Consider the following 25355-nt stretch of genomic DNA (forward strand, 5'->3'; position numbering starts at 1 on the left):
CCGGCTGGCACTGAGGAACACATGTGCGCCGCGCTCCGATTTATAGCAACCGGGGGGGGGGGGGGGAAAGCGGGGAGGCGGTACCGAATGGAACCGTCCGGAGTACACGCGGAGCGCCGGGACTGGGCAAGAGGCGGGCGCGAGCCGTGGCCGTGCGCTGATTGGGCCGCGTCGCCGCCATCTTCTCCCCCCAAGGGCGCGGCCAGGTCGGGCCGGGCGTGCTTGTTTCGGGGATGCCCCACCGGGTGACCAGCATCGCCCGGGGTTGCTCAGTCGTTCTGTTTCACCCGTAGAAGCAGGCCTGCAGCGGCCCGAGCGTGGCCAGCGGGACAGAGGGGCGTTAGGAAGCGATTCACCTCGTCCCCGCGCCATCTTAAATCCCGGTCGGGGTCCCGTCATAGAGATTTCCTGGAAAGCGATTCGCCAGCAGCTCCGGCCTCCTTTTCTGAGGGGAGAAAACCCACACATATAGGAGAACTATGCATGCGTTGGGACACCAGCTGGGGAGGACTGCGGGGCTGCCCGGGGGAAGCCCAATTGTGGCTGGCACCAGGCAGAAATTGGACTCATAATGAGACCAAAAATGTCAGCAAATGGAACTCTCAGACTCGTTTTGGAGTTTTAGAAAGCGAGCATCCTTTCTCAGCCTGGGCAACACTTTCTCCATTGATCGTGTGCAGCGAGAAAAGCGATGATTACAGAATGTATTGCCCACTTGCAGGCATATGGGTAGATTCTTGCAGAAATCTTAGGCATATTCTGTTACTTTCCAAGGACTGATTTTAATGTTATGAAACTTAATAACAGTCAAAACTTGGGCTGGTTTGGAGCAGCTCCAGCGCTCTGCTTGACCTTGCCTTTGAGATAGGAAGAAAACTCCAAACAGAGGTAATCACAGAAGAAGACATTTGTTCAGCACAGATCATACTGAACGCAAGATGTTATCGTCTTCATAGCATGAGCAGTGTCTGGAAAAACACCACTTTAAAGAAAATATGCTATCAGAGGGACATTGTGTCTGACTTTCAAAGAACACAATTACCTAGATGAAATTTTACTCTAGCTTAATTCAAAATAGTCCACTTCTGGTAATAGTAACTACTTCTTGTATGGATAGAATCATAGTATCATTTGGGCTGGATGAGACCTTAAAAATCATCAGTTCCAACACCCCTGCCATGGGCAGGGACACTTCCCACCATACCAAGCTGCCCAAGGGCCCATCCAGGATGGCATTGAACACCTCCAGGGATGGGGCAGCCATATCTTCCGCAGGCAACCAGTGCCTCACCACCACCATGGCTGGTGTGGGGCTGAAGGGAGGAGCAGGAGGCAGAGGTAGATGCTGCATGGCACCCCCTGGCTCTGCAGGGCTGCACCACATCATCAGGCTCCTGAAACCAACTGTTAAGTGGACATAGGGAAAGTCTAGGGTTATGTAATACCAGACTTTGAAACTAAAAAGGCCATCAAAGCACCCTAAACTGCCAGGAGCCACCTGCAGAACAACAGGAGAAGGGCAGCTTTGAGGGGAAAGACAGCCTTTTCTGAGGTGGTGGACCAACAAACAACAAGTGCCTTGTGACATTTTTGGTTGGAAGGTTCTGAGGAAAGAGCTCCCTGCCACAGAACAGCCCCAAGACATGCAGATGGTGCTGTACATGCAGATGGTGCTGTACATGCAGATGGTGCTGTAATTCAGCTTTCCCCCTCAGGAAAGGTAGCAGAGCAGTGTATGTGCACTTTGCTTCTCTTTTTCAGATCCAGATGTAGCTGGCTGGGCTTTTCTATTTCTGTAAGCAGAAATCCATGGATGAAAGCAGTTGTGAAATCCTTGGCTGTGCATTCTGCCACACTGGAGCTCTGGTCCAACAAATGTTGTGCAATGCTTATCTGTAGGCAGTGGAGCAGCCCTGCTAGGTGCAACTTGGTGTTTGTAATAAAACATGCTGGTTGCAGGAATCTCAGAGGAAAGCAACATGAGCCACAGGAGAATTTGCTTAAAGCCCCAAAAAGCTCAAATCCTCCAATTGGTGCAGCTGGTGAGGGAGGTCAGGGGTAGGAGTGACAGACCCACTCAGTGGTCTCATTCCTGACAGGCTCTGTAACTTTAATTTGGTAACACTGAAACCTTCAGAGTGACCAACTGTACCTCTGTTAAATGGCTTTAATGTGGTCACTTGGGACAGAGTTAAAACTCCAGGAATGACTGTGTGCCTGGCAAAAGCTGGACAAAAATGCTTTTATCTATAAAACTGGTAATGATGGGGCTTTTCTGCCTTCCTCTCCACCTTTAGTCTGCCTCACTTCTTTAGAGCATTTGAGAAGGAGTAATTTTGTATCCTGTGTTTTTAGTACTAAGCAGAGTACTACCCTGTCCTGGCTCCTTCATTGGGCGCTACCAAAAGAGAACATGACTGGGTACTGAAGCATCTGGAACAGGACTGCCAAAGGCATTATGCTGCTCTGCCTCATGAACAACAACTCTATGGAAAATCTCCACAATCAGTCCCAGCTCTCTGACTTGGTAGGAGAGAAAAAAAGAGAAGGTGGATCATACTGCAAATCCCATTGGAGAGCTGAGGAGAATCCTTCATTTTGCAAGAAAAAAACAGTTAAAAGGAGTATACATAGCAAGTCTTGGGCAGTGAAATCATGAAGGTGATTAGCTCAAAAGCAGAAAACAGTGAGAAGCACTTCACCAATGATATGCTTCTAATTGTGTGTCACTGGTAAGAAAGTTTAAAGCAAACATCTGTCTAGGAAGGCATGTGTCAGTGTAATACAGCAGCTGGGAAAGGTGCAAAGGATCCTAGATCTGGGCTACCAAGCCACCTTGCTGTCATAGCCAGTATACTTGCAAATAGGCGGTAAGTCTACCTTTGCGTCAGCGAGTATGACTTCTCTGCAACACATCATGCCCAGGCTGCCTGATGCTCATTGGCTAGCATCGAGCCACCAGCAGGGAGTGCAACGACCAGTAGTGAGCACAGAAGGAGGTGGATTTATTTTACACTAAGGTTAAGTTTAAAGCTGGTAGGAGGGGGTTTACACTAGAAGTGACAACACAGCAGGGCCCAAGCAGACCAGGAGAGTTCAAGAACACATTGATGACAATTCCCTGGCACAGATGATGGAGGAGCTAAGGGAAGGGTGCTCTCCTGGACCTCATACTTACAAAGAAGGAAGAACTTTTTGGGGACGTGAAGACAGGGTTAGCACTGGGTGCAATGATTGTGAGATGGTGGAGTTCGGGATCCTAAGAGAGGAGTGTGGGGCAAAATGCAGGGCCAAAACTCTGATTTTGAAGAGTAGACTTTGGCTTCTTCAGAGATCTGCTTGCAATATGATCCTGGAGATGAGGCGTCCAGAAGATCTGGCTGGCTTTCAGAGATCACCTCCTCCTAGCTCGGGGAAGGTTCATCCCAACAAGTAAGAAATCAAGCAACGGTGGTGAGAGGAAAGCAAACTGTTTTCAGGAGTTCTGACTGACAGGATAAGAGGCACAAACTGAAACACATCAGATTGCATCTGAACGCAAGGAAGTTTTTTTTTTGTCTTGTGAGGGTGCTCAAAAACTGGAGGAAGTTGTCCAGAGAGGTAAGTGAAGTCTTCTTCCTTGGAGATATTTGAAACCCAGCTGAACACCATCCTTGGCAAACTGCTCTAGCTCACCCTGCTTGATGGAGGTTGGACTAGGTGATCACAAGAGGTCCTAGCCAACTTCATCGATTCCATGATTGTGTGAAATATTTCATATTTGCCATCTCAAATGCAAAAAGAGACACAGAGCTCCAGAAAGATTGATGTGTGGAGTAGGAAGGCAAAGTCACAAACACCCTTTGTATCCATGAGGGGCTAGGACTGTGCTGGGAAGACAGAGCTGGTCATCCTCTCTGTTACTATTGGAGAGATACACGTTCCAGATTTATTTTAAGACAGTATGTACAGTGTCTGTTCTGCCACTGATGAACAATTTTGCTCTGCTTTGCAGAGACATTTAAAATCTTGCTCATATTTTTTTTAATTTTCATTCCAATTTCCGTCCCCTGAGAGTGCCCTTAGTATTATCCAGCAGTGACTGAAAGATGCCTATTGGCTGTGAAGGTGACCTGAAAAGCAAAGCAGTTTTTGTCTCCCCTACCTTTTTCTAATGTATAAAGAAATTAGAATTATAATTCATTTTTTTTTTTCTACTTCAGAATCATAAGGCTATCAAGTCACAGGTGTGGGTGATAGAACCACCAGCTTTCTGACCTCCTAACTGGAGGCATAGTCAGTCTTCCACAACCAGGAGGAGCCCAGAAGTCTGATGCAGGTGTATCTTCAGCCACAAGAGCTTCCAGAAACCAACAAACACCCTGCCTGTAACAACAGATAGGCAGATAGGCCTAAAAAGAAACCTGAAAGACGTGACAGCAATATGCAATGGAAAAAGAGAGGAGGGAGATGCATTGTCAGTGTTTAGGGTTCCTGCAATAACCTGTTCTTAAAATATATTATTGAGCACTAACTGCATGAGTAGGTCACGCTGAGGGATAGCACCAAAACTTTGCTTGTGCAGTTCACAGAAGTGACAGGGAGCGTGTCAGATAAACATGTGACTGCAGCCAAAGCAGGAGCCTTCCTATCACTAAGGGAGTTAGATGTCTGTGTGCCACTCGCTCAGTGTCTTACTACACCAGCCAAATTTAGCCTGCATTGAATGTCTACAGCAGGGGTTCCAGTGATGAAGTTAAATCTGTTTCCAAGCTCATTTGCTTGCTGCAGAATATTTTTCTTCTGTGTGCAAGGTATAAGTGTTTGTACGCTGAGACTCATGTGGAGGTTTCAGTCCAAAGAAAATCAGGGTCGAGTTGTTAAAAGAGTTCTCAGCAGTCGCAAGCTGGCAAAAATCCCATGCATCTCAGCAGGGATTTCACACTCTGGCTGTAATGGAGTTACGCCAGAAGAGACATTGGTCCAAACTACCCTTTTTCTGTCAGTTGCTCAATATTCAGTGCTACTGGTTTCACAGAGTAGACCTTACTGGAAGAAATCTGCTGGCAAGAGCAAGAACTGATGTTTAATATTGTACACAGAGATTAAAAAGGTACAGAAGTCTGCAAATGCCACCTTTAACTAAGCCTTACCCCAGGCCATTGCCATACATCTGACAAGGTCCTAAATTAAGCTACAGGTTCAGTCATTTTGTTTTGGTTTTTTTTAACATTGATGATGCTTATCTCCCTGATGACACTTCAGTGCCCATATAACAAGCTGGCAGCCAGTCTGGCATTCTGGAGACCCCAGGAAACAGTGAGTTGGTGCTTTCAGCCTCCCAAGCACACCATATTCAGCCATTGGGGTCAGGATTTCCCAAAAGAAATAATTAATGACTCCAGAGGAAGCCACACAGGCTTCAGAGGAACTTCAGCCACCAAAAGTCAGTGGGACAGATGCAGTGGGGAATCCTCACTCGATTGGACTTCAGGGTAGTTCCATGTGTTTGGTCCTGCTCCTTGCTTAGGAACACAGATTTGAGCTAGTTTCTGCCCCCTTGCCTCAGTGTACCTGCATGAGTCCTGAAGCAGGAAAGACAGTCAGGTGTCCGATGCCAGGATTTCAGGCAGCTTTCTCTGCCTACCTGCGAGACGCAGTGCCAGGGCACTGTAATGTACCATAGGGAAGAAAAATTGCATAGTAAACATTCCGAATTTGCAGCATAGTTTCCAAAGGAGCTCCATGGATGTCTTGCAGCACTAACATAGCCTTTTCTTCTTGGGCTCCATACATTTTAGCAGATATTTTCATGTGGGGACTCAGTCTTGCGAGGTGTTTATGGAACTTCTTTACTTCCCTCTTTCAATTAATCCCACACACATCAGTAGATGACTCAACTGAAGTTCCTGATGTGGGACAATTCTAGGGCATGGAGCTCTGCATTGCCTTTCCCCCAATGAGTAGAGTCACTTGTTTCACATACAGTGGGTCAGCGCAGGACAGTCAGCACTGGAGGTTGTCTGAAGTGGCTCAGAAACCCTTAAAATACCAGCAAGGCAAGCCCTTCCCTATCAGTTTTAGACACACGGGAGGCAGCATTTCAAAAGGCTTTGCAAATACCTTCTCCTCTTGCCAGCCCCATCTCTGCCAGAGCTGATTCCTATAGGCTAGTCCTTGGGTTTGTCCAATGACACTCTCCATGGCAGCAACACAAGCTCTTAAAGATAATGAGGATCTTTTAACTCTTCCCACACCAGAAAGGGTTTTTCTTCTCACCTCTTCTCCAGTGCCTGGAGGAGGTATGCAGATAGACCACATCAGTCTGTCTGCCATCTGGCTCCACAGAGGCTGGTGGGCTGGGTGTTCAGTGTTGGTCTTGCATCATCTAATGCTGACCTTCAAAATGAAAATAGGGGATTTATGTCCATGAAGGAGGTGTTGAATTTGGTTTGGATTTATTTTCTTTATAACGAGGATTTGGATTTCTTTTCTATGTTCTTTTTTTTTTTTCTTTTCTGTAGCAGCATCTGCTTTTTCCAGGAAGTTTGTTGGTGGAATATGGACTTCTTAAACAATATGGACTTCTATCTTTCTCACATTTTAATAAGCAACAGGATGTGTTAAAGACAGCAAACACCTGGTCATCCTGCAGGTCTGTTCCCTATGCATAGGATCCCTATGCATAGTTTAGTTCACACTGCCACAGGGCTGGATGAAGATGTGACGACCCCCACCCTGCCCCAGGTAGTCATCACCCCTCCTCCCTGCCCTCCCAGCACTTTGCCATGGGTGACCCCTGCATTCTTGTTAGACAGACACAGTTCTTTAACAAGTCAGAAGTGGCTGCAACACCTGGTGGAAGAAGGGAGGTGCGGTACTGGGATGAGTAACTGTGGGAATATTAGCCCTACCCTCCGTGCTGTGCAAACAATGCAGCCGTGTTGCTGGTGATGTGGCTTATAGCTGGTATCTGCAGAAGAGTATGTAGACACAGTCTCAGTTGTTTAGCTCTGTGTTAACAGTGGAAAAAACAAAGCCTAGAAGGACTAAACAAATCTCATTGTGGCAAAGTGCTTCATAAATTACTAATTCAGCCTCCTGCAGACTAATAGGGAATCAGGCTGTTTACCTCAGAGTACGACAGATTTTTCTTTTTTGCCTTCTCCCTGTGGCACCTGTAGATATATTCTGATATACAAAGCTTTGTCAGTGACTAATGAGTACCAACAGTTGGTGCAGTTTTCCATAGGCTGCAAATTGTCACTGCTATTTTCGACATTGGGAAAAGACCTAAGAACCATCCAACTGGGCCAGAAAGGGTCAGCAGATAAAAAAAATGTTCTTTCAGAACATCAAGCTTGCTGCTGTAACACATTTCAAGTGCTACTGGCAATATGAAGAGGTTTTATATCACAGCTTTTGCCTTTCTACATCCATTTTCTGACCATATTTAAAAAATCTACATTCCTGTCCAGAAGGGATAGTGAAGGAAACTGTTCCTTCTGAAAGCCACTGATGTATGTGAAATCAAGTGAGTGCTCCAAGTGGTCCTTTCTGATTAATATCTCTCAGGAGATGCTACTTGAAACAAACCAGGCTATAGTTTGGGATGTTTTAAAACAGAAAAAGAAAAAAAAAAAAAAGAAAGCCAAACTCATAGTGATAATGTGTTTGTAGGAACCATTTTACTACATTGTTGCCCAGTGTTGTGTGTGGGAGAGAATGGAAAAACAGAGTACAGTGGCGACTTAGTAGAGCTTCCGATCTCTTAGACTGACATGTCATGCAGGAACACAGGTTCCTGGATATTCCTGAATAATCCAGACAGGGCAGCTCACAATACGACCGTCCACACTGCGAGTTTCTTGGAAATAGGTGTTGCACTTTGAATTCAGACTCAACTTAGAGACATGCACAACAGAGCACATGCTCTGGCATTACACAAGCAGAGACACCAACGTCGACAGAGATGTCTAGCTCCTTATGATCCCACAGAAACCCCAGGCATGAAAGCTGTGCAACAAGCTATCGGGTTACCAGTCACATCATCAGCGCAAACCAGCCGGTGATCATTCCCTCCTGGCATCTCACGCCTACCAGCAGGTTAACCTTTAGAGGCCTGATTTAGTTCTCACTGCAGTCCCTGGGAGCTCCTCCAGGAAGGCAATGGCAGTGAAGCAGGCACCAGGTAGTCAAAGGGGATTTTACCCTCACTTAACCCCAAACTTACCAGCTGTCTCAGTGAATGCAGCTTAACTTTAGGAAAGAAGAGATTCATTCCTTACTGACACTGCTGGGGAGATGGTTATCCCAAGGCATCAGATGCCTCCTCTACTTATTTAAGGAAGTTTGAAACTTGTTTCTCTTTTTCTCTCACATCTCTGGAATGATTAGACTAACTGTGGAGCAAGTGTTGTCAATGACAACAGTGAAAAAAAGGGATGTTCCTGAAGTGACAACCACCTGAAGGCAACTCATAAAGACTCCAGGTGGTGGTTAACTGGCAGAGCCTTGCTGGGCAGATGGCTGTGAGCCTAGAGTATGGTTCTTGCTATGTTGATTTACTTCATGTGATGAAGGCTTTAGTGTAATCAAGGTCTTTCATCTCTTAGGCTTGTCTATACCTTCAGTGTGAAAGATTAAAGCCAATACAGGTTTATTATCAAAGTTTCATCATACTGCTTCTACAGCAGTATTTTAGATCTTGCTGGCTTCTCTGACTTTTCCTGTATCAGGAGGAAATTTTTCTATTTCATATACTGTTAAAATATTTTTGGCTAACCTAAAAGAAAATCCTACAAAAACAACCCACTTATCTGATACCTGTGTGATATTTCCCATTGGATAGAATCCAGGCATACTATCTGTGGTATATTAACTTAACCTCTTGAACTGATTGTAAAATAGTGGATATTATATTTGTCTAACTGATGAGAGATACTAAGAAAGGTGTGCACCTTCTCAGCTTGGGACGTGCTGTATTAGGAAGCAGAACCTGTATTTCCACAGTTGTATTGCAGTGTTTGCCATTTCTTTCCAAAGGAAGCAAACAGCAAACTATCAAAATGATGTCACCATTGACTTAAGTAGCAGCAGTACTTCATTCGCTGGTGCAAAGTATTTCCTTGTGGTATCCTTGAAGCATTTTACAGGTCTGGATAAGGTCTCAGCTTCTCCTTTCCATATGGGCTTACACTTGGAGAGTCTGACTGAGAAGGTACTTACTGGGACATCCATTTGTCCACAAGGTGCCTTACATTGTGTCCAGTTTGTTTACCTTCTGTAGGATCATTAAGAGACACATCATCCACTTGTTGTCTATCCCGTCGTCGTTTACTCATCTGTCCCTTCTGACTGAGCTTTGGCTGCTGTGGTTCAGAGTTGAGACATACGAACACCTCAATAACATGGTTCAATAATTCCCTAATTAAGTTAGATCTTGATTGTCATCAGATGCTACATAAAAGATACGTAAACACAGACGTGAATATTTTGGGGTTCGGATTTCCCATATTCAGGCTTATTTTTATCTTGTGATACCATGAATTCTTAAAACATTCATATAAGCTGGGCTTTAACCAGACGTTAATTTCAGAAGCTTGATGGCACCTTTCTGGTTTTGAAGGCCAGCCCTATATTAGACTACAACAAAACTCTGCAACGCACACATGCTATTTTAAGAAAAACTTCTTGTGACATTTATTAGCCTAGCTACCAAGGTCAAATCACAGCCAGTCCAGCATACTAGAGAGATGTGTGCCTTATAGTCCCAGCCCATCTGCAATGCCCAGGGACCATTAAGCAATGCCAAGGATACATTGCTGAGATCAAGGGGTTTTAGCCTGTGAGAAACCTTTCAGCAGAGCCTCTGCCATGGCTGCCCAACCGCAGGAAATTCAGGAAACTCGAGTGAATAGAGCCATTCCTGCAGTTCCCCCCAGCCTCTCAAAACCTGCAGAGCAAGGGAGCTCCCTCTTCTGATGGCCTTTCTGCAAGCCTGCAGAACCACCTTGTCGTCTCCCTGCTGTTTATTTTTCCAAAATGCATCTGTGCCAACATGACTGGCCTTGTTTTCTGGCCAGATAAGAAGAAATGGCTTTTCCTACCACAATGTGTTCACTTTCCTAGAGTTACTACTGTGACAGCTACATACATTTATCCCAACCAATATTGCCATATTTCCGAACAGGAGTATCTGTTAATTCTGAGGAAGAGAAAAAAAGAAAAATCCTGCTATTAAACATTCCAGGTTCTTTCTCTTTATTAAAATTTTTATCATCCACGTTCACTGAATTTGATGGTCACTACCCTACATACATCTCAGCTTCGCTGAGCTCCCAAATTAGAAGGTAGTGGAGCAACACATAATTAGCAATAGGTGTCACCTGTTTTCAGCCAAATGATGTGCCAGGAAAGGGTGCAGATAGTTCATGTGGAGCATATGTCACAAAAGCCACTCCGTGCTGGCACAATGGCTACAAAGGCTCATTTCTGGGAGAGCTCATCAGGCACAGTTTACCCAACACCTCAGCAGAGAAGTGGAAGAATGATGCAGGGACACCATTTCAATAGCCCCCTGCTGATTTCATGGAGTTGATTTGGCATGGAAGTATCTGGTGTGCAAATTGGAGACCAGGTTAAGGGCTTTGTAAATAGCCCAGGCTTTCTATCAAGCATCGTTCCCTTCATCCCAATAGCAAGAGGTATAACAGTGGCAGGAACCCCATTGCTAAAGGTGCACCAAGCAACTGGAATCAGCAGTGGTGGCTAGTGTGAAATACTTGCTTTCTTTCATGTCAAGACCTAGGAGTGGGAAATACTCATTTATACCAAAGCATGAGTAGAATTACAGCAAACCAGTTTCAGGTCTGTGTGAGTTTACTCAAACTGCTTCCGTTTGTCAAATGGAATTTAAAAAAAAAACCAACACAACAGCTGATTATCGTTTAGCTTGGCCTTATCAGGTATCTATCCAGAGTACATCACAGGAACTACAGTTAAATTGCCCCCATTCTTCTAACATGGACCACATTCCCGCATTTAAATTTCCATCCCACTGTCTCAGCTCGTCAATAACAGGGACTTATGGTTTTCCTGGCTAGGACACAGCACAGGAGATGCTACCCTGCTGGAAATCTGAGCCACGAAGAAGAATCAAGAACATGGAACATCCAAGCCATGGTTCCCATTGGCACTGCTACTGCTCAGGCAGGGGGCTTCTCTGCCAGGCTGACCTGGCAAACATGGCTTAGGTGTTCAGAGTCATGAGCCTTTTCAGAAAGGAAAATTACCATCATTGTCCCTCTCCTGGGGAAAAATAAGTATGAAATAACCGGAGTTCTCCGTGGGACAAAATTTTGGTCATCAGCTCTGTTGCCCCAAGCCCAGAGCTCCTGGCCCTGCCTGGAAGTCATCAGGGTGCAAAGGCTGCCCTGCATGCACCCTGCCAGAACTGAAAGGGACAGGCATCAGCAAAAAGTGGGGTAAAACCAAAAATGCAAAACACAGTCTGACACTGAATGTCAGAACACCAACGGTGAAGCTTCCCCACGCTTCCTTATCAAGACTGACAATTTTACATGAACACATGAACACTGTGGGTGCTCAGCCCCACAGCTCCCCTGGGACTGCCTCCCTCCACCCTGCACACAGCTGTGCTAGGTGGCCAAGCACACAGCTGAGGCCAACTCCCAAAGGTTTAATTCTACTCAAGGAAGTGTCATTCATTTGAAGAAACAGTCACTAGACACGAGGTAGTTTCCACAGCCAGTAATTTGGACATCGAAAGGGCACTTCTCTTGCCAAGATGCAGCAGCTCCTGACAGACAGAGCTCCCAGCTCTCCTGCATCCCACCGTTGCCATGGCAGCATGGAGGATGTGCACCTTAGTGCTTATTAGGCTCCAAGAAGCATTTCCCATGAGAATCAGGCTGCGCAGTCACAGGCACAGAACTGTTAAACTGTCACAGTATAAAAATTAGCAGTAGCCTCAATTACACAGAACTCAAAAAGCTGGGAAAGTGCTCATTGTCATTGTGCATGAGCTGTCCCTATTTAAGACCTTATCGCCTGACTTTTAAAACACTCCAGTAAGCAGTGTCTGCTATGTGGCAACATCAGGTAAACAGACATCCTTTGACACTGGATTTGACAAAGAAGCCCTCTTCCCTTTCCACCCCTGTTGCAGAAATTCCTTTAATATTTACCCCACACATAGTGTTTATTCTGCAGTCAGAAAGGAAATTAATCTGCTGTGCCTGTGCTAGTGATCCCCTGGAATTGCCAGCAGCAAATATAAACTCCAACGTGACCTCCTGGATCCATAAAGCCCATTGCCCTGGATCACACTCTGCTGTTTTAGTTTTTTAGCATTCCACAGATACCAAAAGTAATCTTCATTTACATTAAAGACAGGCAGGTCAAAGACACTCCACCAAAGCCAAGTGCACTACTTGCATGAGTAGGGCCTACTCACAGGAAAAGGATTAGGGGTAGAAATAGGGATTAAAAGATTGAAGCCTTTGGGCTGCAAGCATTGTCAGGCTTTGAATATGTAAACTGGTCACTGAAGCTGTAAGGCTCCCAGAATGATATTGCCCAGAGATCACAGCCCCTCCTAAGTTCCCCCAAGGTTACCCTGTGGGGTTTTGAAGTTTCCACCGTTCTGAAGAACACCCAAACCTAATTACAGCAGGGACTCAGTGCTGCCACAAGCACAGAATCTTCTGAAAATGTCTTCATGCTCTAATATTGCAGAAGCGTCTCAGTGAAGCTGAGCAGCAAGTGCAGGCTCTGGCTTCCAGCAGAGCAGTGTATTGAGGAGCAAGGTGGTGACAGGAAGTGGTAAAGCACCCACGGCAGTGACCCTTTGAGGGCTGTCACAACACCCTGCACTAGAACAGAGTGTGCACCAGCTGGCTGGCATCTGGGTCTTCCAAAGCACAGGAGGAGTGCAAACTTTGACAAGGTCAGTTACAGGTTTAGGGTGTCACTATGTTAATTCAAGATGTCTGGAGCAGAGGAGGAACCCTGCGAGGTTGTGGCATGTCACACAGCCATTGCTTTGGGCCAGTGACTTGACTACAGCCCTGCATTCCACTTGTTATCTGTGGCACAGGGAAGAGGGATTTTGCCCAGATTGTGGCCCAAGAGTGTGAGACAAAGGGGCTCTGGTATCTCTCTTTCCTACTTTAAACTAAAAGCAAGTCTGCCTTTTACAATGCACCCTTGATCAGTGAACTCAGCAGTCCTCTGTGATGGCTCCAGCTCCGTCACATGCTCTGTAGTGGTCAGCATCACAGTACTGACATCTTTGGATACTAGGGGCTAGCTCTGGTTAGGGCTTCCCTGCATACATCACCTTGGGACCAGTTTCTTTCTAATCATACACAATGCACAGCTAGGGAGGATGACTAGTAGTCTGGTAACAACCACTGTGCAGACAGGAGTGGAATCTGTGGGGTGGGTAGGAGTGATGAGGAGAACATCATCACAGGGACAAAGCGGAGTCTTTTCCTAGCAGCCTCCAGTATTTCAAACCCCCACATATGTGCAAGCTGGTATTTCAATGCCTTCAGGTTGCTATGGACAACCAAAGATTTCTGAACTGTCTTAGAGAGCAGAGCCCTGTCACACCCTACACAGGAACAACACTTGGCATTTTTATTGCCAAGATGTCTATATCAGAAGGTAAGAAGTACTGTTATCTGCAACTGAAGATACTGAAGGTATGAGCAGTTCTAAATAAAAAACAGCCCCTCAGATAAATGCCACCCATTTAAATGCTCTATACCTGAAATCACCTCATCAAACATACAGCTCCTTCAGACAACCCACACAGCATCTGGGGCTGAAGCACAGGCAAACAATATGGAAGCAAGTCACTGAGATAGAACAGGCTCTAGAAAATGACAAGGGGATTATGGGAAGAAAGGTCCCTGGAGTGAAGTTTCCCAATGCTTGTAATGGCTGCAGCAAAACCGCACATTTATTTACAGAGCAGCCTGCTGAGCGAGTGTGATTTCCGAAGGTGTACACAGAGGAGAAAGACAGGGTGCAGAGCCACAATACCCCCTGTCCAGCCAGCTGGCACCTGCCCTGCACAGCACATCCTCTTCTTGCAAAGTTTCAGAAACCCAAATATTAAAAAAACCGCACGCCTGTAAGTTCTTTCTTTGGATCTTTCTTGTGAACATTAACATGGCATTATTAACGCTTGTGCCTTCTGGATGCAGGCAGTACTGTCACCTGCATTTCAGACAAGGGAAGCTAGGCAGACCAAAGTGATGTGACCTCTCCAACACCATGCAAGAGGGCCATGTTAGAGCTGCAGCAGACTTTGGTCTCCAGAGACAGCATTGCAGTTTCTTTCAGGACCAAGACAACTATGACATTTAGTAGCATAATCCTATTTTAAGCTGGTAAAAATATCTGGACAATCTGCAGTGTCACAGAAACTCACCCTCTCTAACCTGTTACCTTAGGCATAGAAATACACTTTCATTTGCTCTAAGATGAAAACTGTGATACGAAGTAATGCAGGATAGTTAATAAAATTAGTCTCTGAACCATTCTCTGGCTTCATACAGAGGATATGTCAAGGGAAAAGATCTAGGAGTAGATTTTACTCATCCTACTCCATCTATTCTCAGTGCATGCCCTCCTCTCCTTCAACAGATCTGCAAAGCAGCACCCAATTTATCTTCCCACCAACACAGACTCAGAGAGCACATCTCAATGAGTAATGGAGTTTTATACCCGAGGAGTTGGGTACATTTCTGCAGACAATGAGAAATCTGATTACCGCTAATATGGTAGTGACACAAATGTCAATGCTGTAAGGCAAGCAGTATTATTTTGAATCAAGGACGCCTTCCATCATTATTATTTTTGTTTGCTTCTTCCATTATAATAAGCTGTTGCTCTGTGTATTACCCAAATACTCCTGACTAAAACTATCTGGGGACAATTTAGTTTTTATGTAACACTTCATTAAGCAGGAGGCACCTTAAACAAAAAGGTGCTGTGTCTTCACATAGCCCTGTTATCATTTAAACACAATATTCCACATGAAAACTCTGATCAGCTGACTCCATTGCCTCAGTGATACCTATTCCATTGTTTTATCAAAGTCAAATAAAGTGGGAAGCAGGAATAATGGCTTTTTTTTTCTTTTTTACTCTGGAGAATTGCACCAGTCCAATCACCCCCATTGGCCAAAAGTTAAATGCAGCCTTGAGATCCCATCATTCAGCCAAACAACTGAGGGATTCTGATCTGCACGTGGGGATCTTTTGTTGCAAAGGGCCCAGGACAGCATAGGTGGAGGGCTTCAGTGGGTCAAGCTTTGTGTTTCCCTGGCCATCCCTTCACTTGGGAAGTAGACCATCATTCCCAGCTGGGCAAAAGCATAGCTGGGCTACTCTGCTGGGTTGTCTGGTGGGAGCAGTGGCTTAGTGGGGGGCTGAAAGGCTTTGCGTTCAAACACCTTTCCTGATTCTGAGCTTCCTTGGCCAGGCTGCCAGTTTTGGATTCAGTGCCTGACCTAGGCCTTACCTCCTGGCTCCCTTTCTGCACTCGTTCCTTCCTCTTCATTGGAGAGGTCTAGTGGTCTCCTGTGTAGGATGATAGCTTCAGCTGTTCTCTCTGTCTTCCTTTTCATGAGTGAATCTCATTTTGATGCTTTCTGATGGTGCCTCCAAACTCTATGGGCTCTTCCAAGCACTGCCTGCAAGCCCCATGTCTCAAATGGCATCCAGCTTGGTGTGTGAAAATGGGCCCCTGAAGAAACTCAGTTACCCTCACTGAGTAATCATTACATTTCTGTATCTTCATGAAGCAATTAGCTTAGCTTCTGACACAAAAGTTCCCATAAGGACTAGAGAAATAAGCAGGATGAGAGAAGTAGCAGTGTTTCTTGGGGCTAGGAAGAGAACTCTGGGTGGCATCCACGCAACCAGTAAAATCCATAAATTCAGCACCAAGGCTGCACAAGATATTATACCAAGCCTTGAAGCTGATTTATTTTCTATCCAGAAACAAGGGCAGAGTGGAGGGAAGAAGAATGGGAGGCAGAGAAGAGGCAAGCCTTATTGCCAAATGTCAAAGTTCGTGCATCATTTTGAACTTTATACCTGTCCTTCTGGAAACAAAAACACAGCCCAGTCAAAACAAACATAACAGAACTTACCTGGGAAAAGCCCAAAGTGGAAGTTGGCAAAATCAGAAAATAACTTCTAAGAACTAAAGAAAAAAAACACCTTCATACATTTTATTAATATGTTAAGAGTTGAAAGTCTGCAAAAGCATTTAGAATCATAGAATCATTTAGATTGGAAAGACCTTTAAGATCATCCAAACCTTAAGCTAATACTACCAAGCCGCCACTAAACCATGTCCCTAAGCACCATATCTACACATCCTTTAAATACCTCCAGGGATAGTGACTCAATCACCTCCCTGGGCAGCCTGTTCCAATGCCTGACAACACTTTTGATGAAGTAATTTTTCTTAATATCCAGTCTAAACCTCACCTGGTGCAACTTAAGGCCATTTCCTCTCATCCTATCACTTGTTACTGGGGAGAAGAGACCAACACCCACCTCACTATAACCTCCTTTCAGGCAGTTATAAAGAGTGACAAGGTCTGCCCTCAGCTTCCTTTTCTCCAGACTAAACAGCCCCAGTTCCCTCTGCTGCTTCTCATAAGACTAAGTGCTCCAGACCCTTCACCAGCTTTGTTGCTTTTCTCTGAACACGCTCCAGCACCTCAACATCTTTGTAGTGAGGGCCCCAAAACTGAACACAGTATTTGAGGTGTGGCCTCACCAGCACCAAGTACAGGGGAATGATCACTTCCCTGGTCCTGCTGGTCAAACATTTCTGATACAAGGCAGGATGCTGTTGGCCTTCTTGTCCACCTGGGCACACTGCTAGCTCATGTTCAGCCTCTGTCAACCAACAGCCCCCAGCTCCCTTTCCAGCAGCTTTCCAGCCACTCTTCCCTAAGCCTGTAGCATTGCATGGGGTTGTTGTGAATAAAGTGTGGGACTTGACACTTAGCCTTGCTGAACCCCTACAGCTGGCCTCAGCCCATCAATCCAGCCTGTCCAGATCCTTCTGTAGAGCCTTCCTACACTCAAGCACATCAACACTCCTGCCTAACTTGGTGTCCTCTGCAGACTTACTGAGGGTGTATTCGATCCCCTCATCCAGACCATTGGTAAAGACATGAAACTGAGCCCTGGGGAACATCACTTGTGATCAGCCACCAACTGGATTTACTTCCATTCCCCACAAATCTCTGGGCCTAGCCATCCATCCATCCATCCAGTTTTTAACCCAGCAAAGAGTATGCCCCGCCAAACCATGAGCAACCAGTTTCTTCAGGAGAATGCTATGGGAAGTGGTGTTAAAGGCTTTACTAAAGCCTAGGCAGACAATGCCTACAGCCCTTTCCTCATCCAATAAGCGGGTTTCATTGTCATAGGAGCAGGTCAGGTTAGTCAAGCAGAATCTGCCCTTCCTAAACCCATGCTGACTGGGCCTGATTACCTGGTTATCCTGTACATACTATATGATGACACTCAAGAAGATCTGCTCTGTAACCTTCCCTGGCACTGGCAGGCCTCTACTTCCCCAGATGCTTTTTCTGTCCCTTCTTGTAGATGGGCATCACATTTGCTAACTTCCAAAAAACTGGGACCTCCTCCATTAGCTAGGACTGCTGATAAATGATGGAAAATGGCTTACTGAGCACTTCTGCCAGTTCATTCAGTACTCTTGGGTGGATGGATCTCATCTGACTCCATAGAATGGTGTATGTCTTAGCAGTGTAGCAGATGACTTACAATTTCCCCTTGGATATGGAGGCTCCACTCTGCTCCCTGCCTGTCTTCCATCTCAGAGGACTGGGTAGCTGAAGAACAAGTGGTCTGACTATTAAAAAACTGAGTCAAAGGAGGAATTAAGTATCTCAGAGTTTTCCTCATCCTTTGTCACTATGTTTCCCCCCACATCCAGTAAAGGTTGAAGATTCTCCTTAGCTCTCTTTTTGCTGCTAATATAGTTATAGAAACATTTTTAATTGTCCTTTACAGCAGTAGTCAGATTAAGTTCTAGTTGGGCTTTGGCCCTCCTAACCTTCTACCTGCATAACCTTGCAACATCCTTATAGTCATTCTGAGTTTCCTGCCCCTTCTTCCAAAGGTCATAAGCTCTTTTTTTACCCTAAGTTCCAGCCAAAGCTGTCTGTTCAGCCAGGCCGGTGTGCTTCCCCACCAGCTCTGCTCACAGAGAGGTGGTGAGTGGAGAAAAGTATGATATAGAAAGCACTGCAAGGCAGCTAAACAGTCTCCTTGTCTCCGTTCTGCTGTAGGGTGCAATAGGGTGGCTTCTGCATCTGACCCACTCCTCAGGGCGATGGACCAAGGTACTGTCAGGAGTAGGGTGTGAAAGGAGAATGCATCAGCTTAATAATAAAACAAAAAAAATGTATTACAGGACTGGGGGGCTTTCATTGGAATGGTATTTCTTCTGCTGTTACTGAGTGGTATTATGCCTGAAAATTGGGACTGCCTTAGTTGAAAATAAAGCATGTCAGTAATGCGAAGCTAAACTGTTTGAACAAAGGAGTGGTTTCCTTGTGGTGAGGGTAAGTTTGGTTTAAAAATCTGTCCTTTTTTCTTCTTCAGATACTGTGACCTCTGACTTGTTGCATCTAGAAAGCATGTTACACCTTCTGGCCAGCGGTTACTTAGGTGGCCTTTTCTTTCTTCCTCAAGACCTATATATTCTCACAACCTGGTGTTACACCCTAGATTTCTTATTTAGTGACGACATCAAATTTAAGAGTCAAAATGAAGGAACTGAGTCGTAGACAAGAATGATTTGATACTACTTCAAGCTTAAGAGAGCGTAAATTCTTTAAATAAGGAATACAACCCAATAGTCTAGATAGTTTTATAGTCTACTCAAGTGCGCCCCAGCCATGGAAAGACAGAGGGCAGTTCTGCTCTTCACCACCTCCTCAGCATTACATGATTATGTTCTGACTCCCACAACATTAAAAAGAAGATTACAAAGATCACTATCCAAATGGCTGGTCGTTAAAGCAATCTATTAAACAATCAGAGACATGAGCTACAATTACATCAGTGAGTATAAAAATTGTATGGAAATGCCATCCATTTCATGCTGCAGGCTATGAAACAGGCAACTGCTGTGACAAAGGAAAACATTCCCTTCCCCATCACTGGAGATTTTAAAAACTGAGTTAGACGAACACCTGCCTGGTGAAGGTAAAACCAGTCATGCCCTGGGGCAAAGTGGTTGACTGGATGACTTTGAAAATGTTATCCAAGCCCTGTTTGCTGCAGTCATACATGTGCAATGTTTCACAACTGCAGCAGACTAGTCAGAAGTCAGTGTCTGCTGGCAAATGAGATCACTGTTGTTACGGCAGTAACCATGGTGATTTTCTTTTGATTTTCTTTTCTAAGAGACAGATGTGGTTTTTTTTCCTGAAACTGTAAATATGCTCAAATTACTTGTCTAAATGCCTGCCACTGCCAGCCTCTACAAATGCCCGGAAACAAAGAGTAGCAGCAGGGTTTGGTCCACGTGTGGGCAGTGGAGGTACACCCAGTACCCACACCTGAAATCGCCAGTGCTGCAGAGTTAGCACTGCTCCATCAAAACCTTCATCAAAACCTTTTTTTTTTTTTTTTAAAAAAAAAAAAGCCTCCAGTCATTTCCTCCCTCCAGATGTAATGCTCAAGTTTAAAAAATTGTATATTGAAAACTAACTGAAACAGCTGCAGAAATTGAGAAAAATAATAACCAAGGGAATTTAGGGTGCTAATTGGTAAGGCCAGGAGCAAGCTTAGTGTGAGACTGGAAATTGCCGTGCACCCTGTAAGATACATGGCTACCCTCTACAGTATATTATTGGACTGCATGTAGCTGGCATGTTCCTAAGTCATTAGGACTACTTTAAAATTTAAATTGTACTTTTAATTTATCCTCCCACGTACCAATACCATTTGAATCTAAGTGTGAAAGCATATCTATAACATTTGTCTTTCTTTACTTTAGATATTTCTCCATTGGTTCACATTTGCTTTCTCTAACAGAGAAATTAATGCTATTCTTCCTTCAGTAATTCCTAAAAAACCCTCTGCTGTACTTGTATTGCTGATAGGGACACTCTCTAACACTTCTGTTCCTCTAGTCCTTATTCCAGGAGTCATTACTTGGGATAAACTTCTTTTGAATCATCAAACTTAGCCTGATGGAGCTTTTATTCACCCAAGATACAGCAATAGTTTCGATAGCATGATGAGCATTAAATGCTCATCAGTAAGAGCAAAGGCTTTTTAAATTTGCCTTCACTTACGCAAGTGGGACTCAACACCTACCATCTCAGCACCGATTGACTGCAGAGGTCATCCTAAGCATATTGCTAGTGCGAGTCTGATGTTTTGTATGAATTTACCAATGCCTAGCTTTATGCCTTCTATCTCATTTTCACTGCCAAGTGTAAAACTTGAGGGATTCTTCTCCCTCTGTGAAAGTCTTCCACTGGGATTGATTTCTCTGTGCTGGGCACTTTTAGCAGCATCACAAACCCCTTTTCCCCAGTGCATTGTTTCCCATCCTATTATATTTATGTCTCTGCCAGTGCATTTGTTGAGAAAATTAACAACCCTTGGGGGCAGACACTTCTTATATTTTCTTCATACCCAAAATAATTGTACCTACTTATTTAAAACCTCAGTGACAGTATGATACAATAACCTGTGTGATTTATCTTTCAGTGAGCTTTAAAGAGAGCTACTGCCTCTTTGGACTTTGGACTCTATAGTCCATCATCAAATGCAGCCCCGTGCTCTGATGTTTGTAACATACTACAACAAGAAATTCGTCTTTGAATTACATTTATTCTCCCCTTATCTAGTTGATTTACTGGTTCCTCAAATATTTACTTCTGTATACTATCTTAATTGAACATTCCTCCTGCCTATATTTTCTTTCAGCACTTTCATGCTGTCTCCTCCATTTTCTGTGTACACCACGGTACCCAATTTTTTTCCCCATTTCTTTAAAAAAACAAGCTGAAAGATTTCAAGGACATCAAAAAACAGCTGGTTTCCACAGTGCATTTTTTCTTTCCCCCAAGGAAGGTCTGTCTTCTGAAGGCATAAGCAAAACATTTGTAGGAGGTACCAGCATGGTTAAGGAACCTGCATTAAGGCCCTTTGCCGTCATCTTCTCTACGTCCACTATTTTTCTGATAACTTTGCATACAAGGCAAAGCACCTATTAGTTGTGAGTTTGTTTGTATTTCCCGGTAGATGTGCCTGGAAACACGACTAAAACTGCACCAGTTTCTGGTCTATTCCTGCTGTTTTAGCTTGGAGCAACTCAACCATAATCAACATTCCACTGGTATAATGGAGATCAGCATCTCCGTGGCCCAACAAACTGCCCAAAGCAAGGTTTGAAACATGCAAAATCAAGACTTTTAGCCTTCCTGTGGTGTCAACAAAGTAATCATGGTTCCCACTGTATGGGGGAATCACAGACATACTGACTAAGTTTTTCTATGTATTCTCTATGTTTTTCTAGTAAGAGGTGAATATTGGATAGATATTGGAGTAGATATCGGAGTAAATTTGCACCTCTGAACAGTGAGGTAGACTGCTCCTGGTGTTGTTCCAGACGTGCCAGCACTGTCTTAATTACCCTTGGAGGACATTGGTAATTTTTTTAGACGAGGCTGCTGATTTCGAACCTCTGCCCTGTGGTGGAAGCTCTCTGCTGTGTGCAGTCTCTTGCAGGCTTGGGAAATGGGAAGAGACACAGCAGACTAGAACAGCAAAGACATAGTTTTTCCAGACAAACAGTGAAGCTTTGCTAGCTCCACCTCCCTGTCAGTTGGATCTGTACCTGTGAATGAATTAAAAGTTCTACTTATTTGATCTGTTGGGTGCTTTTTTTATTAAAGTCATGTAGCTGGAGTATGAGAACACTCATCACAAAGCAGACTAATGAACTAAAATTGTAAGTAAAGAATGTCAAGTGCTTGGAATAAAACAAAAAAAAGAAATGATAATAGGTTCTTCCTGAAAAACATCAAACAGAAAATTAAATTCTTAAATCCCTTAGAGAAGAGGCAGGCCTATGTCATTGGGCTGGTAAGACTCAATGGCAAGGACTAAGAACTTCACTTTATGGTCTCTCCTGCACCATACCAATCTCTCTGATAAAGTGGTATTTGTGGCAAGGATTTATACAAATTAATTCTGAACATTCCTTTGACTAGTTTAATGCTTTTTAATTTTCAGATCTTTGAGTGTGCCCTGTTTATCCTTAAAAAAGAAAATGGAAATGGAGCACCTGATTACCTCCTCACAATATTGCTCAGTGTGGCATGGCTAGTGATGACATTCCTTATTCTTCTCTAGTACCTTATAAAGTTTCCCAGGGCTACTAACACATTTGTAGCCCATTTTTGAAGCTGCATTTTCCAGTTAAAAGGGAGTTTAGCCCTTGAGAACAAAAGAAAATCTCAGGTTTTTGTTTCTTGCTGTGTGGCTGAAACAGAGCTATATCTTATCTTTTTTTTCCTTTTTTTTTAATTAGATCCAAAGAAGGTGACTAATAATGACCACTAATAGGAAAACTTTGCCTGAAGTTTCTAATAATATTCTATTACCTTATCTTTAAATTGTTTTTCATGGACACCTATAATTACGAATCCCTACAGCTTCATTTTATCTAGTACAGTAACATAATCAAAATCATCCTGCTCTAAACTCTCTATAGCAAATCCTCTGTTGAAAGCCCTTGTTCAACATCCTCCCTCATTTTCATTCTCTTTGCTACTGCTTATTATACTAAAGTCTGGCATCTGAAAATTGAACTGTAGCATTAACCATTTTTTTCAACAGACACCATACCTACTCCTTCTGGAAGTTACTGCTGTAAGTATATTTTAAAACATCAGGCTGCCTGCAGTGAAATGCTTTGCATTCCCAATGTGTTACTGTAAATACCATTATTATGAAGAAATTATTGACTTTGTTTAACGCACTGTTCAAATAGTCTGCAGAGATGTCTGTGGTGCCAGTGTCATTCCCATGCTTTAATTATAATTTTAATAATCCGTGATCTTCCATTTGCTTGTGCTATAAGCTAATTATTTTTTCTATCACAAAGCACTGGAATGATATCTTAGTATGAATAATTTTTATTATTAAATATACTCGCAGTTTACTCCTCATCACTTACTCAGCTAGATCTTCAGTTTCCAAAGCACATCCTAAAAATGCTCAAAACATCTGATTTCTGCCTCCCACCCTCTGCACCCAACCAGGACATTTGATGACTCATTTAGATTTGAACTTGCATTAGCAGAGGGTTAATTCAGGTACTTACCTACCAGGCAGAAGAACAATTCATGACACCCTGCAGCCAGGGTCCCACAGCTCTAGGGACTTCTGAAACCCTTTTCCTTGCCTTGTGGTCGATAATCTACATCAGCTGTTCTTCACAACTTGTGAAAGACTATAACAATTTCTCTCAGGTCTTCAATTCCCATGAGAGGGGAGACACAAGAGTGAGGAACCCAACCTCTCGTGATGTGTCTCTGCTTTTAACACTTCTCCAGTACTATCTTTGGCAGGCAGATTCTCCATACAGGAGAACTTGCTCTGCTCTGCTCTGCCACCTGGATACCCTGTAATCACGTAATGTGGCACAATAACTCCAGATGGGTGGTGAATCATACTTGTTTGGGGCAATGCTCATCTTTCATCACATAGCCAGCTCACCTTAGGCTGCAGCAGAGGAAAGAAGACTTATTGCAAAGGAGTAAGGCCCTACTAACTCTCTGAAGTCACTTCAACCCCACCAAAAGCTCTGCCAGGCGCTAGAGGCACTCTCACCCTGAGAGCAGGCACAGCAAGGCATTGTCCCCAGAGGCTCCCAGGTGACTGTCATTGCCTTGCAGCAGGTAGGGAGGCCTACCTCATTAATCAAGTTTATCTTAATATAAAGCTATATCTTTATTTGTGTTTCAATATCTAGGGATGCAAGTTGAAATAGTGAAGCCCCGTTAGCAACTACCTTCTGTGAAGAAGACCCTGTAGCAGCATACTGTATACACTTACAAACCACCAAACTGTGGAATGTAAAGAATAACAGAACACACTGATTTTTTTAGGATTTGCTGTATTAATTTATCAGGAGGTTCACCAACGTTTTGACAGAAACTGTTTTTTCCCTGAATATAAATATCAGGGTGCAGTCAACAGATCCCTCACAAACGCTGACTTAGGGGGCAGGTAGACATCCAATGAAGGTTCACTGCAAAGGCAAACTGAAGGGCTCTACAGCAGCTCTGGCTTGACATTTTGGACCTAAACATTCGAAGTGTGTGTACGTATGTGCCAGCACACAAACAGGTATGTGTTCATCTCTGATTTTGAAATACATTCAGGTAGATAGAAAATCAGTGTATGAAGAATATGCCTTAAGCTGGAATACTGAAAATCTGGAAAAGGGCTTGAAATGCCTCCTGCTAAACATAGCCATAGCTCTAGCAGAGACACAAAGACTCACAAGCCCTTGAGCAGATCTCAACTGTGCCACAGCAAACTATTTGGCAGGCTGCAGCTTGGCAAGAGAGGGCATGAAGGAAACCACTACTGATTTTAGGAAGTGATACCAGAGCTGCAGATCCCAATTGTCAGTCTGCTTGGCTGCTCAGCTCAGCTGCTCACTAGTATGAGAAGTTCCAGCTCACCTGCCCATGTTGCTCTGAGAAGTCAGAGGAAAAAATAACTCTCCACCTGATGTTCTTCATCAATCAGCTCCAGGGTTAAGGAAGTGCCACTTAGAACCAAAAAGAGGCTCAAGCTGTGATGCTGGATGCATTTTTTAAGAATCCCTAAGCATGGCAGGTACCTGGGTATCAGTTGATAGTTCATGTCCAGACATAGAAATGCAGCAAGTTTGCATTACTCTTCTGCTTCTGTAATATCAATGAGCAGGCGTTAAACATGCTATGAGGTCATTTGATATTGTGCTTTTCTGCTTTTAATTGGGGAATTTACATTTCTTACCTGTGTTTGAAGGGTTTCTCATTTTCCAGTGGGTGCACTGAACCTCTCTTGGCAGCCTGACACTGGAGAAGAGAGAAAGGAATTGCCCATCATGAGCTGGTTTCATGCAGAGATGGTGACCCAAAGCAGATCCACACAAAGGTTTTTCACTGTCTGCAGTCTGTGCCAGAGTTTTCCAGTGATGGATCAATCTTCCTATATGAACTGTGCCAAGATATTATACTTTCAAATAGATCTAAAATAATG

At 44.1% G+C, this 25355-nt stretch overlaps 1 long non-coding RNA gene across 1 annotated transcript; it reads right to left on the minus strand.

Annotated features, from left to right (window-relative positions):
• Positions 1–139: 139 nt before the first annotated feature.
• LOC128852597 (uncharacterized) lies at positions 140–25355 on the minus strand. Its single transcript, XR_008450575.1, has 3 exons — positions 25110–25355; positions 23422–25018; positions 140–445 (listed from the first exon to the last, which is right to left on the minus strand). It is a non-coding gene; the product is annotated as an uncharacterized LOC128852597 (long non-coding RNA).

This window comes from Cuculus canorus, chromosome 6 (assembly GCF_017976375.1).
Source record: "Cuculus canorus isolate bCucCan1 chromosome 6, bCucCan1.pri, whole genome shotgun sequence".
Lineage (NCBI taxonomy): Eukaryota > Metazoa > Chordata > Aves > Cuculiformes > Cuculidae > Cuculus > Cuculus canorus.